Source organism: Macaca mulatta, chromosome 16 (assembly GCF_049350105.2).
Source record: "Macaca mulatta isolate MMU2019108-1 chromosome 16, T2T-MMU8v2.0, whole genome shotgun sequence".
In the NCBI taxonomy this organism is placed as follows: Eukaryota; Metazoa; Chordata; class Mammalia; order Primates; family Cercopithecidae; genus Macaca; species Macaca mulatta.
In genome coordinates, this window is record NC_133421.1 from 10,848,551 (window position 1) to 10,862,615 (window position 14,065).

At 46.7% G+C, this 14,065-nt stretch overlaps 1 protein-coding gene and 1 long non-coding RNA gene across 11 annotated transcripts in view; one reads left to right on the forward strand and one right to left on the reverse strand.

Moving 5' to 3' along the window:
- Positions 1-12,323, forward strand: part of LOC144335331 (uncharacterized) — an 89,470-nt gene extending 77,147 nt beyond the window's left edge. Inside the window, exon 4 of the long non-coding RNA XR_013406106.1 lies at positions 12,263-12,323. This is a non-coding gene — a long non-coding RNA (uncharacterized LOC144335331). The remainder of the gene's footprint in view (positions 1-12,262) is intronic.
- Positions 1-14,065, reverse strand: part of STX8 (syntaxin 8) — a 380,941-nt gene that overhangs the window by 136,136 nt on the left and 230,740 nt on the right.

The window sequence follows — 14,065 nt, forward strand, 5'->3', positions numbered from 1 at the left end:
CAATCATTCCCTGGAAGATGTTAAGCTTAACGTAAAATGGAATGAGGTAGTCCTAACAGCTCAGGAAGCAATAAAAGAGGACTGAGAGCTTTACACATCAGAAAAACTCTCAGACAATGCCTAAGAGGATTGGAAAGAAATTTCTAAAATATGTCATCCCTAGAAACACATGAAAAAATATCTTGAGAATTCCACAGGAAAATATACATCCGTTTCAAAAAGAAACTTTGAGGCACAAAAATTAAAGAGAAAAGGCTTTTTCCCAGAACACAAAACACTGCTTGACTTGTGGAAGAAAAAGAGCTCATTAGTATTTCAAAGGAGGTTGATAACTTATTTCAATGTCCATACTGGGATAGAGGATGAGCCAAGCATACGCCTCAAAATCCTAGGGACCATTTACTCTTCTCTCTCATCTCTTATTTTTTATTTTTTGAGACGGAGTCTCGCTCTGTCACCCAGGCTGGACTGTAGTGGTGTAATCTCGGCTCACTGCAACCTCTGCCTCCTGGGTTCAAGTGATTCTCTTGCCTTAGCCCCCTGAGTAGCTGGGACTACAAGCAGGTGCCACCATGCCCAGCTAATTTTTGTATTCCTGATAGAGACGGGTTTTCACCATGTTGGTCAGGCTGGTCTCGAACTCCTGACCTCGTGATCTGCCCGCCTCGGCCTCCCAAAGTGCTGGGATTACAGGTGTGAGCCACCGCTCCCAGCCTCCCATCTCTTTTTAAAATTATTTTTTAAATTATTAGGGCTGGGCACGGCGGCTCACGCCTGTAATCCCAACACTTTGGGAGGCTGAGCGGATCACTTGAGGTCAGGAGTTAAAGATCAGCCTGGCCAACATGGCGAAACTCTGCCTCTACTTTAAAAAAAAAAAAAAAAAATTAGCCAAGCGTGGTGGCACATGCCTGTAATCCCAGTTACCTGAGAGGCTGAGGCAGGAGAATAGCTTGAACCCAGGAGGCAGAGGTTGCAGTGAGCTGAGGTCGCACCACTGCACTCCAGGCTGGGCAACAGAGTGAGACTCTGTCTCAAAAAATAATAATACAATTATTTTAAAAATTATTATATTTTTTAGAGGCTGGGTCTCACTCTGTTGCCCAGGCTGGTCTTGAACTCCTGGGCTCAAGTGATCCTCCTGCCTCAACCTCCCGAGGAGCTGGGACCACAGGCATGCACCACTGTGCCTGGCTCCTGTTTCTCCTTCCGTGTGACTGCCTTGATTTTTCTACTGGGTATCTCACGTCGGCTAGGAGCTCCTCCCTCTTTTTATTATTTGCTTTATTTATTGATGTGTTTGCTTCATTTATTGATAGTTAAGCTTCTAACTATCAACTTTTCAGGTACAGTATAATAATTCAAATACAGCAACATCTCCCTGAATGAGCATTAAAGTTTCTAAAGTGGTGAGTGAACTTAAGAAAGCCCTTATAAAAGGGACTACAAAAGAGGTCTAAAGATAGAGACTATCAAGGACCTTTTACATACTGGAGATAAGTAATATCTGGTACCATACCATTACTTTCCATTTACCAATCCTGCTCACAAGATCTTTCAGAATCTCCCTCCCTTTGCAGTTTCCAGTCCATTTATTCTGCTTAGTTACAGGTATGCATACGCTAAGCCACATTTTTCTCTCCTATGGTTGGTCCTCCTTCCAAATGCTTAATCGTCTAACTTTGTGATTTAGGGTTGGTTGACACCTGCCTCCTATCTTCAAGCCAGATCCAGAAATACAGGGTACCCTGAGTATTCAAAGTGCTTTGGTGACAGCTACTTCTTCCTTGTCTCCCTGTCATTTTTCCTTCCCCTGTCTCCTCCTCCTTCACTTACTCAATAAATAAGGGCCCACCATGGCAGGCATTGTGCTAAACAATGGTTCTCCTGTATTGAAAATTCTTTGAGTCTAGGAACTAGGTCTATTCTGTATCTTCAGCACCTTGCACAGTATATGGCACACAACAGGTGCCCCATAAACCTTTCTTGAATGAATGAATGAAAGAATGAACAAGACATAGTCTCTGGCTCTTGGGTAACTAAGAGTCCAGTCAGAGATACAGTCAACAGGCAAGTATAAGTCAGTACATTATACGATGGACCCCGCAGGTGTCCATCATCACCCAGGCTTGGGGAAGAATTTCTAGCATACTGGTTCAATTTGAATATTGAACCAGAACCTCCTGGCAGGTTTTTCTTTTTTTTTTTTTTTTTTTTAAGACGGAGTTTTGCTTTTGTCACCCGGGCTGGAGTGCAATGGTGCGATCTTGGCTCACTGCAACCTCCACCTCCTGGGTTCAAGTGATTCTCCTGCCTCAGCCTCCCAAGTAGCTGGGATTACAGGTGCCTGCCAACATACCCAGCTAATTTTCAGTAGAGACGGGGTTTCACCATGTTGACTAGGCTGGTCTTGAACTCCTGACCTCAGGTGATCTGCCTGCCTCGGCCTCCCTTAGTGCTGGGATTACAGGTGTGAGCCACTGCGCCCGGCTGCCTGGCAGACTTTAAAACCCCAATTTACTATACCCAGAGCAATTAAATCAGAATTTACAGGAAGGGGGAATCCAGACACTGGATTTTTTAAAGCTCTCCAGGTGATTCTCATGTGTAGCCTGAGTAGAGAACTGCTGGCCTAGACCTTTCCACTCGAAGTGTCACCCTTGAACCAGCAGCCTCCACTCCACATCACCTGGGAGCTACTCAGGAATGCAGGACCTCCAGACCTACTAACTGGAATCTGCATTTTTTTTTTTTTTTTGAGACAGAGTCTTGCCCTGTTACCCAGGCTGGAGTGCAGTGGTGCGATCTCAGCCCACTGAAACTTCCACCTCCTGGGTTCAAGCGATTCTCCTGCCTCTGCTGGGATTACAGGCACACGCCACCATGCCCCACTAATTTTTGTATTTTTAGTAGAGACGGGGTTTCACCATGTTGGTTGGGCTGGTCTCGAACTCCTGACCTCAGGTGATCTGCCTGCCTTGGCCTCCCAAAGTGCTGAGATTACAGGCGCGAGTCACCGTGCACGGCTAGAACCTGCACGTTAACAAGATCCCCAGATACTGCACCTGAGCTGCTCTACATCCCAAATCGACCCTGAAGGACTGAAAAGTTAGCAAAGGGAAATGTGGGACAGAAAAGAGGGCAGGTATTCCGGGTAGAGGCAGGAATGTGTACAAGGCCACCAAAATCAAGGAAGGCCAGGGATGCCAACTGTCAGGGTGGCTGGATCCCAGTCCATGGGAGAGAAAAAGAAAGTGTGTATTGAGAAAGGGTGCGGTGTGGTCAAGGGAGGGGGAAGCGAAGGAAGATTCGGCCTGAGACTAGATCCTGCTAGGCTACGGAAACTGGTGCTGAGGAGTCTGGACTTTATCCTGACGGCCTTGGGGCACCTCTGAAAGAATTTTGTTTTTGTTTTTGTTTTTTTTGAGATGGAATCTCACTCTTGTCACCTAGGCTGTACAATGGTGGCTCACTGCAACCTCCGCCTCCCGGGTTCAAACAATTCTCCTGCCTCGGCCTCCAGAATAACTGGGATTACAGGCACCCACCACCACACCCGGCTAACTTTTGTATTTTTAGTAGAGACAGGTTTTCACCATGTTAACCAGGCTGGGCTTGATCTCCTGACCTCAGGTGACCCGCCCACCTCAGCCTCCCAAAGTGCTGGGATTACAAGCATGAGCCACAGCGCCCAGCTCTTCTGAAGGGTTTTTAAGCTGAGGAGGGACTTGATCAGATCCCCTGAAGACACACCGCTGTCCCCTGCCTCAGTGCTTCAGCTCCTTCCACTCCTAAGTAATTCCTTACTCATTTCAAATTACCAAAAGGGCAGCCATTTTGTCTGCACTAACTCAAGTGTCTTCCAGTCACGGTGGCTGGAACTGATCTGTTTTGTTTCTCAACCCTAAACTCCTGCAGCACTGTGGATGGACCGCTCACACGGTCTCTGTCATGGCCACTCCATTTCTACAGTGAGATTTCTGTCTATTCTCTTCTACTGCTAGAGCACAGCTTTTCAGAGAACAGTTTCCAAGGACCACCTATTTCAGGATCATCTGAGGGTACCTGATAAAATCAGTTTCCAAGGCCCAAGACCCCCTGAATCGGTATCTCTGTGTGTGGGGCCCAGATGTTTGCATTTTTAAAAATGTTCCAGTCGGGCGCGGTGGCTCACACCTGTAATCCCAGCACTTTAGGAGGCTGAGGCGGATGGATCATGAAGTCAGGAGATCGAGACCATCCTGGCTAACACGGTGAGACCCCGTCTCTACTAAAAATACCAAAAATTAGCTGGGCGTGGTGGCGGACGCCTGTAGTCCCAGCTACTCCGGAGGCTGAGGCAGGAGAATGGCGTGAACCCAGGAGGTGGAGCTTGCGGTGAACCGAGATCGTGCCTGGGCAATAGAGTGAGACTCCATCTCAAAAAAATAAATAAATAAAAAATAATTCCAGGTGAAGCTCTTGAATATGAAAGCCAGAGAATCACAGTACAAGCCTACAGCATCCTGAGACCCAGAACCATCCCAGAAATCCTAGAATTGGACACTGCACCTCTGTCTACAACCTTGGCATGTGGCTGCCCTTTAGATTCCTTTCTCTACTCATCCTTGATTACATAACTAATCAAGGCTCTTCCAAAAACCAACCAACCAATCAAGAAAACTTCTAGGAACTTAACTCCAGTGTAAAAGGACTCCTCATTCCTGCTGTGTGCTCCGTCTATCGGCCTATGGTCAGAAAGGGCTTTTTCTCTACGAGCCAGGAATGTGCCCAGTTTCTCTCATCACGTATGTAAGACAGACAAGACTGGAATCAAACTTGCCCACAGAATTGACGGAAGCACCAAAAGAGACATTATGTACCTTTGAAAGCGCCATGGATACTGCTTACTCTTACTGCTATTATGAATGCTTTAAATCGGTCATTCAGAAACTAAGAAACACTGATGAGATTCTGTCTTGTACGAGCGTGGTTGTGGCGTTTCTTTCTCTCTCCTGCTGGACTTTAAGCAACTTGAAGGTAGGACTCTAAGGCTGACGCACCGCGGGATCCCCCCCTAGCACAGCATTGCTGAAGGGATTCAATAAAAATGTGATGAATGGATGAAAGATGACCATGCCACAGAAGCCCAAGTGTAATAAATAGTTCATTTGGAATCTGCACCTGTGTGGGAATTCTCCAAACACCTGCCGAGGCCAGTAACTCCTGTTTTCTCAGCCTATCAAAGAGGGCAGCTGCTCCTTTCCCTCCCGTGACCTTCTCTCATTTATCGAAGCTGGAAAGGGCTGTGATTTTCCCCAACATGCAGACTCTGAGCGATTAATGGCCCTCAGAACAGACTTGTCCTCTAACATCGATCTGGGAAAATGCCATTGAAAAATGTGTTTCATTGAACATTTTCACAAAATGAAAAGCAGAAGATATTAAAGGCATCTGGCTATGTTAATGAATGGGAATTTATAGTACTTAAATCTATCTGCAAAAGGAAAACACGATGAACACTAGCATGGCTTTCTATCCTTTAAATTCTAAATTCACAAGATGGCACATTTAACTCCTGATTTTCCAGAAAATCTACTCTTATGAATTCCAAAGCTATCTTGAAAGGCAGGCTTTGCATTTGTTCAGTGAATATATTGCTGTGTCATATCAATGTTGCATTTTTTTTTTTTTTTTTTTTTGAGATGGAGTTTCGCTCTTGTTGCCCAGGCTGGAGTGCAATGGTGTGATCTTGGCTCACTGCTACCTTTGCCTCCTGGGCTCAAGAAATTCTCCTGTCTCAGCCTCCCGAGTAGCTTGGATTACAGGTGTGTGCCACCAGGCCCGGCTAATTTTTGTATTTTTAGTAGAGACGAGGTTTCACCATGTTGGCCAGGCTGGTTTTGAACTCCTTACCTCAGGTAATCCGCCCGCTTCGGCCTCCCAAAGTGCTGGGATTACAGGGGTGAGTCACCGCGCCCGTCCAATACATGGCTCTTAAGTGCAGCTGAAGCAAGATTTGAAGTAGAACAGCAACTGAGGGGAGCCCACTGTGTGAGCAAACGCTGAGAAGCAGAAATGGACAAGCTAGGTTTGAGGCAGGAGAAATAACTGATTTGGCTGTAGTGGGAGGTCTCCATAGGGGTAGAGGAACAAGGTGGCAGACAAGACCCTGTAGAGAGACCATGGAGAGCCTTAGATCCAGAGCCAGGGACTGTGGGCTGTGTACTCTAGGGCAGCTGTCCCCAACCTTTTTGGCACCAGGGAGCAGTTTCATGGAAGACAATTTTTCCACGGCCTGGGGGGAGGGGGAGATGGTTCCAGGATGAAACTGTTCCATCTCAGATCATCAGGCATTGGAGTCTCATAAGGAGCATACAACCTACATCCCTCACATGTGCAGTTCACAACAGGGTTCGCGCCCGTCTATCTAACGCCGCCACTGACCTGACAGGAGGCGGAGCTCAGGTGGTGATGCTCACCCAACCACCGCTCACCTGCTTCTGTGCCGCCCAGTTCCTAACAGGCCACAGACCAGTACCAGTCCTGGCCTAGGGGTGAGGGACCCCCGGCTCCAGAGCCAGGCTGGAGCTCTCCAAGGTTTACACTAACAAGGGCCTGGCAAGATACGAGTAGCTCTTCAGGATGATCAAATGGGTGGCTGCCATCTAGAATGCACTGAAGTGAGACCAGCGGAAAGAAGCCCACTTGGGAAGGTTCAGTTGTAGCAGTCCAGCCCTCCAGAGAATGGTGACAGAGAAAATGCAAAGCGAGAGCCTTGAGTGTGCAAGGAGTGCTATGGCCTGAGGAGCAGAAGGCATTGGAGGAGGAGAAAGAGCTCCACATAGGAAAGGAATTGTCCAGCTAGAGCTATGGGAAGAACAGTGGTGCCAAACACAAATACTGGTGTGGGCTGGCTTCTTGTCTGGGTTTCAAGTGTGTGTAGCGTGTGTGTTTATGATAGTGGGGTGAGGAGTTGCAAACGATGAATTTGGTTTAAACCTTTTGAGTGCCGGGAAATGACAGGGAGATCAAGAGACAGATGTGCAGATAAAAGGTGCAAATGGCCGGGCACTGTGGCTCTCACCTGTAATCCCAGCACTCTGGGAGGTGGAGGTAGGCAGATCATGAGGTCAGGAGTTCAAGACCAGCCTGACCAATATGGTGAAACCCCATCTCTACTAAAAATACAAAAATTAGCCAGGTGTGGTGGCAGGCGTAATAGCTGTACTAGTCCCAGCTACTCGGGAGGCTGAGGCAGGAGAATCGCTTGAACCCGGGAGGCGGAGGTTGCAGCAAGCCAAGATCGCGCCATTGCACTCCAGCCTGGGCGACAGAGTGAAACTCTGTCTCAAAAAAAAAAAAAAGAAAAAAAAGGTGCAAATGTCGGGATGCACTGAGTGGTAAGGACAGCTGGAGCCAGGAGTTGGAGAAGGTTTCTAAGAAAAACATGCCCCAAGAGGGGCACAAAACCCAGAAATGCTTTAGCTCCAGTTCAAGAAACAGTGGAGATATGATTCTTCGATACGTAGCCGTAGAAACCAAACCACATTGTTGCCCTGGGTACTCCCAACAACTCCAAGATTTTATGGAGCCTTTGGAATGACGGATGGGGCTCAGTTTACCCAGAGACAGTAAAATCAGATGAAAGGGGTTAATTAGAACTGTTCTCTCTACTGCCAGGTGCAAAACAGCCACATTGGAGCCATGATGAAGCTACGTCTATTTAAACAGCCAAACTGATCATTGTAACTGTTTTCTCTCTTAAAAGAAATCCCATGCTTAGGCCGGGCGCGGTGGCTCACGCCTGTAATCCCAGCACTTTGGGAGGCCGAGGCGGGCGGATCACAAGGTCAGGAGATGGAGACCACGGTGAAACCCCGTCTCTACTAAAAATACAAAAAATTAGCCGGGCGCGGTTGTGGGCGCCTGTAGTCCCAGCTACTCGGGAGGCTGAGGCAGGAGAATGGCGTGAACCCTGGAGGCGGAGCTTGCAGTGAGCCGAGATCGCGCCACTGCACTCCAGCCTGGGCGACAGAGCGAGACTCCGTCTCAAAAAAAAAAAAAAAAAAAAAAAGAAATCCCATGCTTTCAGCCATATTCCTGCTTCTTAAAGCCTCTCATGTGAAAGATGCCAAAATAATCCTGGATCTTAAAGAGATCTTGATTTATCATTTCACAGCTGGTTCCCATGCACCTCCCTTTCCACTTTTTCAGAGCCTCACTATAAAAATCCCGCCATCAGATCAGGGAGGCAGGCATGGTGGTGATGGATGTCAAACCTGCGATGGGGAAAGTGAAGATCTGTTCCCTATTGGGAACAGATAAGCCAGCAGACTTCTCACAGACTGCTCCTGTTACCAACTCAGCCAGCCCCACCCGCTCCTCCTGCTCCCTTGGCCCTCCCCATCTGCCGGATAGGGCCTCCCTTCTGCTGCGAAGCTTCCACTCCTGTAGCGTCCTGGTTTGTGTTCTTTGGTGAGAAATATTAATTCCAGGTTAATACTGACGTAAAAAAATAAAAGCCTGACCTAATTAAAAATTCAAGTTAATTTTCACCCAGGTTCCTTTAACTTTTTTTTCTTTTTTTTGAGATGGAGTCTTGCTCTGTCACCCAGGCTGGAGTGCAGTGGCTGGATCTCAGCTCACTGCAAGCTCCGCCTCCCGGGTTCACGCCATTCTCCTGCCTCAGCCTCCCAAGTAGCTGGGACTATAGGCGCCCACCACCTCGCCCGGCTAGTTTTTTGTATTTTTTTTTTTTTAGTACAGATGGTGTTCCCCCGTGTTAGCCAGGATGGTCTCGATCTCCTGACCTTGTGATCCGCCCGTCTCAGCCTCCCAAAGTGCTGGGATTACAGGCTTGAGCCACCGCGCCCGTTCCCTTTAACTTTTAAAAAATGTTGTTTTTGTAAAAAAGAATAAATAGGTTACATGAGGAGACCCAAGTACCAGGAATTGATTAGAGGCACAATGAAATAAGTTACAAAATATAACAACCACCACTTAAAGCAAAGTTCATCCAGTTTGCTCATCAGTCCAGGACTTTCGCTGCCTCAGTACGGGATGTTTCCTTGCATGTACTTCACAATTTCACCGTTTAGGCTGAGGAGATGTTCTTCATTTGATTTGGGAAGGAGGAAGGGGTCGAGACCGCGGAGGCTCCAGGTAAAATGCTGTAGGTGGGCAGTCTGCCTTTGATACTAAACTCCCTTTTTTTTTTTTTTTTTTTTAAATTTTTTGAGACGGAGTCTCGCTTTATTGCACGGGCTGTCATGCAATGCTATGATCTCGGCTCACTGCAACCTATGCTTCCTAGATTCAAGCAATTCTCCTGCCTCAGCCTCCCGAGTAGTTGAGATTACAAGTGTCCACCACCACGCCCAGCTAATTTTTGTATTTTTAGTAGAGACAGGGTTTCGCCATGTTGGTCAGGCTGGTCTCTAACTGCTGACCTCAGTTGATCCGCCCACCTCGGCCTCCCAAAGTGCTGGGATTACAGGCGCGAGCCACCCAACTTCTTTCTTTCTTTGCTCTCCTCCCATCACCCAGTCCTCCTCTGTTCAATGCCCAGGCACCCTGAGACCCCACACTGCTATCTCCGGCCTGCCAAGGTGCACAGTGCCACCTCATGCGGGCCTGCTTTGCCTGCCCACCCACACCCCCAACTCAGGTCATAATATCACTTTCCCATTAAAGCTCCAGTTTCCTGGATGATTTCCTGGTGATATTTTTAAAAATCAAACTAAGCGACTCCAAAAGGTGAATAACAAACTCGTTGACTTCCCACTGTCTCACACACAACACACTGAGACTTTGCATCTTAAACCAGATGCTTAAATCCTTGGTCATAACTTGGCAGCCAGGGAGCCAAGTCCGATTTGCAGTTGTTTTAACCTGGTCAGTGTTTTAAAAATCGGCAAAGTTTACACAAAATCATCTCTCTCTCTTGCTCTCGCAGGAGGCAGGTGATCTGGCATCCTGGTGCCACAGTTCCACGGGGCAGCAGACGAGGGGCTGAAGAGCAAGCTCTCTGTGGGCTCTAGTTCCCAGGGGCACCTGCCACTCCCGACTGTCATATACTTGGTTTGCAACTCTCGTTTTCCTTTTCTTTTTTTTAGATGGAATTTTGCTCTTGTCACCCAGGCTGGAGTGCCATGGCGCAATCTCGGCTCACTAAAACCTCTGCTCCCAGGTTCAAGTGATTCTTCTGCCTCAGCCTTCTGAGTAGCTGGGATTACAAGCATGCGCCACCACGCCCAGCTAATTTTTGTATTTTTAGTAGAGATGGGGTTTCACCACATTGGCCAGGCTGGTCTCGAACTCCTGATGCCAGGTAATCCGCCTGCCTCGGCCTCCCAAAGTGCTGGGATTACAGGCGTGAGCCACCGCGCCTGGGCACATCTCTCATTTTCTTTACCTGGTTGCCATTTGAATTTGTGACTTCTGGCTTAAATAACTCTCTAGGCCAGGCGCGGTGGCTCAAGCCTGTAATCCCAGCACTTTGGGAGGCCGAGATGGGCGGATCATGAGGTCAGGAGATTGAGACCATCCTGGCGAACACGGTGAAACCCCGTCTCTACTAAAAAAAAATACAAAAAACTAGCCGGGTGAGGTGGCAAGCGCCTGTAGTCCCAGCTACTCGGGAGACTGAGGCAGGAGAATGGTGTAAACCCAGGAGGTGGAGCTTGCAGTGAGCTGAGATCCGGCCACTGCACTCCAGCCTGGGCAACAGAGCGAGACTCCGTCTCAAAAAAAAAATTCTCCAAATGAGAGCACAATTAAATAATTTCACAGAAGTAGAGACAAAGATATCTTTTTTAAAATTTTTATTTTTAGTTGACAAAGAATGTATATATTTATGGGTTACAAGGTAATGTTGCAATATCTGCACACATTGTGGAATGATTATATCAAGTTAGTCAGCATATACCTTATCTCACATACTTTTTTTTTTTTTTTTAGTGAGAACATTTAAAATTTGTTCTTTTAGCTACTTTGAAATACAGTTGAGTATCCCTTATCTGAAACGCTTGGGACCAGAAATGTTTTGAACTTTGGATCTTGGAATATTTGCATTTTACCTCCCTGGTTATGCATTCCCTCTTTTTTTTTTTTTTCTTTCTTTTTTTGAGACGGAGTTTCGCTCTTGTTGCCCAGATTGGAGTGCAGGGGCGCGGTCTCAGCTCATTGCTACCTCTGCCTTCTGGGTTCCAGTGATTCTCCTGCCTCAGCCTCCTGAGTAGCTGGAATTACAGGCACACGCCACCATGCCTGGCTCATTTTTGCATTTTTAGTAGAGACGGGGTTTCATCATGTTGGCCAGGCTGGTCTCGGACTCCTGACCTCAAGTGATCTACCTGCCTCAGCCTCCCAAAGTGCTGGGATTCCAGGCGTGAGCCACCATGCCTGGCTGGCCCCTGACTATTAAGACCAGGAAGAGGAATCATGGCATAGGAAAGCAGATCCCATATAGTAACACAGAGGGCATTCTCAACAGGAGATATCTCGTCTTTGCCTTTCAGTATCACTCTTGGCTCCTTTTCCTCCTCTCTCAACTTTTATATCTCCTCTCTTTCATCTCTCTGTCTATCCCTCCTCATTTCTCTCTCCTTGACTAAACCAAATATTACCACGGGAGCACACATCTTACAGCACTCTGCCTGTCCATCCCACTTAACCTCAACCCTCAGCCCTCTGGTGTGTCATGGAAAATTAAGAACGTTTGAGAAGTACCATGGAAAGAAAAAGTTTAGCAAGCAATGACCACAAACCACTAACCCTGGTCACATCTGGTCACTGTTCTTGACAAAACTCAAAAACTTGATCCAACACTCAATGGGGGTCCCCTGTGGCTTATGCATGCAGGTCTGAGGGTCGATTTCACACGCATCCAAATAAAGTATTTTAGGAAAAAGAAAATAAACTCACAAGCCAGGAGGCCAGGAAGCAAGAAGACTCCCTAGAGCTTCTAACTTGCTGACTGGCCACAGTGACACCATAGGGATGGCCACATTGAATCTGGTCAAATGTTCTTGCCAGTTTTATGGTCGTGCCAGTTTTATGACAGTGACATGAAGAGATGTACTCAAAGAAATGCCTCTCCTTGCTGGGCACAGGTGGCTCACGCCTGTAATCCCAGCACTTTGGGAGGCTGAGGTGGTCAGATCACCTGAGGTCGGGAGTTCGAGACCAACCTGACCAACACGGAGAAACCCCCCTCTACTAAAAATACAAAATTAGCAGGGCATGGTAGCGGGTGCCTGCAATCCCAGTTACTCGGGAGGCTGAGGCTTCAGAGCCTGGGCAACAAGAGAGAAACTCCGTCTCAAAAAAGAAAAGAAAAAGTGCTGAGCAAGGTGGCTCACGCCTGTAATCCCAGCATTTTGTGAGGCCGAGGCGGGCGGATCACAAGGTCAGGAGATTAAGACCGTCCCGGCTAATGTGGTGAAACCCCACCTCTACTAAAATTACAGAAAAATTAGCCAGGCCTGGTGACGGGCGCCTGTAGTCCCAGCTACTTGGGAGGCTGAGGCAGGAGAATGGCATGAACCCGGGAGGCGGAGCTTGCACTAAACCGAGATCGCGCCACTGCACTCCAGCCTGGGTGACAGAGCGAGACTCTGTCTCAAAAAACAAACAAACAAAAAAAGAAATGCCTCTCCTTATCAGCACCTTCAGAAGTTAGAGGTATCCCCAACATCTCCTAGTTTACTTTAATAACCCATTGCCATTCTATATAAAACTGTTTTGAATCTTTTATACCAGGAAGCCCTCAGCCTTCCCAAATTGCCTGAGCTGTTCAATACCGTGAGTCTCCTAGAGAAATGACTCTTTATGAAAAGTCGTACTTGTTTCTAATGGAGCAGTTATATGTGGAAGCTTTTTTCCTTTTTAAAAATAAATTGTAAAATACATAAAATTACCATTTTAACATTTTGAAAGTATAAAATCATTGGCAAAATACACTCCCAATGTTGTGCAATTATCACTACTACTCATTCCAGAACTTTTTCTTTTTTTCTTTTACTTGAGACAGGGTCTCACTCCGTCGCCCAGGCTGGAGTGCAGTAGCACGATCTCGGCTCACTGCAAACCTCTGCCTCCTGGGTTCAAACGATTCTCCTGCCTCAGCCTCCCAAGTAGCTGGGATTAGACACCTGCCACCATACCAAGCTAATATTTGTATTTTCAGTAGAGACTGAGTTTCACTATGTTGGCCAGGCTGAATCTAGAACTCTTCATCACCCCAGAAGGAACCCTCATACCCATTAAGCAGTGTCTCTCCATTTCTTCCAACTCCCCAACCCCCGGCAATCACTAATCTGCTTTCTGTCTCTATAGATTTGCCTACTCTGGACATTTATATCAATTAAATCATATAATATACAGCTTTTTGTTTCTGGCTTCTTTCACTTGGCATAATGTTTCAAGGTTCATTTATATTTTAGCACATATTACTACTTCATTCCTTTTTTGTGGTTGAGCAATATTCCATTGTATGGTGTGTGTGAAGGCTTTTGTGAAATAAATAATGGTGGCTGGATAGTATGTAACTGCAAACTACTAAACTGAAGGAATCTCTCTTGTGTGACAGGTGGTATTTCTTTTACATATGAACATTGTAGAATATGGGAACCAATCCAAGTGCAGCCTATCCAAACCATTCGTAATCTAATAAACTATCTATCCCTATTCAAATTTCATCTTTCCAGACTGGGAAGTCCTTTAAAAAAATCTGAAGGCTCAGAAAATCCTCATCCACATGATTTCAGTTGCCTTTCAAATAAATCCAATTCAAAGGCAGTCATTTGCTAGTTGCTGGGAATCAGAATTGCAAGATACAGTCCCTGCACACAGGAAGCTCAAGGTCTAGCGAGAAGATAAACATCCATACAGTTTCACCACACTGTGATAACTTTCAGGATGTAAATCTAAACTGTAAGGACTCAAGTTCACAAAGTTTTCCAGCTGAGGGAGCTTATGCAAGCTTAATATGTGGGTCAGAAATGCTTTGGTTTGGCTTCCTACCTTCCTGATGGCCAAGGTCTTCAGAGAAAAGCTTATACATTAATCGTCCCTTATGCGT